Below are 2405 nucleotides of genomic sequence, written 5' to 3'. Positions count from 1 at the left end.
ATAGATATCTGATTGTACCCCAAGTATCCATCCAAGAAGCAAAAATAGGACCTCCATGCCAATCTATCTAGCATCTGATCAATGAACGGCAAGGGAAAATGATCTTTTCGGGTGGCCTTGTTCAATCTTCTGTAGTCCATGCGAATTTGCCATCCCGTAACTATACTTTTTTAGATCAACTCATTATTCTCGTTTTGTACAACAGTCATCCCACCTTTCTTTGGCACGCATTGAACAGGGCTAACCCAGTTGCTATCTGAGATGGGAAAAATAATTCCAACATCTAACCACTTGATCACTTCCTTCTTTACAACTTCCTTCATATTAGGTTTCAACCTTCTTCGATGTTATCTGGAAGGTTTGTGCCCATCTTCCAGTAGAATTTTATGCATACAGAAGGTTGGGTTGATACCTTTAATGTCCACAACGGTCCAACCAATAGCAGTCTTGCACTCTTTTAACACCTACAAAAATTGTTCTACCTGTACATCTAACAATCCAGATGAGATAATAACAGGTAAAGTCTAGTTAGGTCCCAATAAAGCATACCTAAGGTGAGATGGCAACGGTTTCAGCTCCAATTGTGGCGGCGCTTTGATCGATGGCTTGGCTGGAGGGGTCTTTCTTTCTTCCGAGTATAAAGGCTCGAATTCGAGCTCTCTTTTCCAGTACCCTTGCCCTTGAAGATCCAACACCCATTCCGCCAAGTCCTTACCATTTACTTCTTCTAAGTTTATAAGGCAGGCTGTTAGAGGGTCTTTTGCATTAAGTGTCTCATCATCTTTCTCCATGATTACATCCACTGTGTCTAACAAAGAGCAATTTGCGAACTCATTGGGTCGTCGCATATACTTTTGCACATTAAATGTTATTTCTTTATTATTCAGCCTCATTTTCAGCTTCCCTATTTCACAATCAACTAAATCTATTCCTGTGGCCAAGAACAGCCTTCCCAAAATTATGGGAATCTCGTAATCAACCTTGTAGTCCAGAATGACAAAATCTACTGGAAACACAAATTTTCCAACTTATACAAGTACATCGTCAAGTATACCTGATGGCCTTTTTACCGTTCGGTCCGCTAGCAGTAGTAACATGGATGTGGGTCTTGCTCTTCCAATGCATAACTTTTTATATATAGACAATGGCATCATATTTATACTTGATCCCAAATCACACAATGCCTTGGAAAATGCATAGCTACCTATGGTGCATGGAATTGTGAAGCTTCCAGGGTCGGATAACTTCTCAGCTATAGGTTTTGATACAACAACACTACATGTTTGTGTCAATGGGGCAGTTGCCAAGTCTTGGAAGTCGAACTTATGAGACATCAAGTCCTTCATCATTTTTGCATAACCGGCATCTCCCTCAAGGCATCGATTAGAGGAATGTTTACCTGAATTTGCTTCAGCATTTTCATGAATGTTTTGTACTGTTCATCCTTCTGATATTTTTCCAACCTCTGCGGTAAAGGTGTCGGAGGTCGATTCTTTTCTTTGGCTTGATTTAGATACTGCTCATGCACTTTTTCTGATGCCTTTTCTTGCACTTTCTCAGTCTCCTCCGCAACCTCTTTTATCGCCGATTCATGTGCTTCAACCTTCTCTTGCATTTTTCCATTGGATCCAATCAGTTGTTGTAGCATTCCCTTAATTTCAGATAGCCCATCATCTTGTTTCACTATCTGTTGTTAAGGTTGTTGATAAGTTAGCTGATGATTTTGCTGGTTGTATCATTGTTGCCTTTGGTAAGGTACTACTTGACCATGTGGTCGCATAGCTCCAGAATTATTGGTGTTATTGTACTGTTGTTGTGCTTGTCTATACTACTTATTTTGCTGCCCCCAATTCTGACCACCTTGCCTCTGGCCTCCATAGTTGCCCACATAGTTCATGTTCTCTTGATAGTTATGGTTGTCGCATTCACCACTCCACGAATACATGCATGGTTGGTTAATGCATGGTGTACATAATCCCTCATTAGTCATGTCAACTATGTATACCTGCTTCTAGCATGATTCATCAATCTTCTTGGTGAGGATACTCATTTGCGTCATCAGAGTAGCCATATTCTCGGCTATAGAATTGTTCGGGTCCAATGCTACTGAGTGAACTATATGGGTGATTGTGGAGTCTCTTGTCATTTGTCCTTAGTTTTGAGCCATTTTATCTAGCAGGACCTTACACTCTCTAGATGACTTACTTAAATAATGTTCCACCTGCCGAAGCATCAACATTAGCCTTCAAACTGTCCGGCAATCCCATGTAAAATTGGTGTCCCAACATTTGATCTGGAATGCCATGATGTGGACACCTAACCAGCATATCTTTGAATCTCTCCCACATTTCTTGTAATGTTTTAGCTGGTTTCTGCTTGAAGCTCAATATCTCATCAACCTGGTT

The 2405-nt window shown here is 40.7% G+C and overlaps 1 non-coding gene across 1 annotated transcript; it reads left to right on the top strand.

Moving 5' to 3' along the window:
* Nucleotides 1–2298: 2298 nt before the first annotated feature.
* Nucleotides 2299–2405, top strand: LOC142169330 (small nucleolar RNA R71). The gene has a single exon (XR_012699038.1). It is a non-coding gene; the product is annotated as a small nucleolar RNA R71 (small nucleolar RNA).

This window comes from Nicotiana tabacum, chromosome 14 (genome assembly GCF_000715075.1).
Source record: "Nicotiana tabacum cultivar K326 chromosome 14, ASM71507v2, whole genome shotgun sequence".
NCBI lineage: Eukaryota > Viridiplantae > Streptophyta > Magnoliopsida > Solanales > Solanaceae > Nicotiana > Nicotiana tabacum.
Note: the sequence above shows the minus strand (reverse complement) of the source record. Positions and strands in the feature narration are given on the sequence as shown.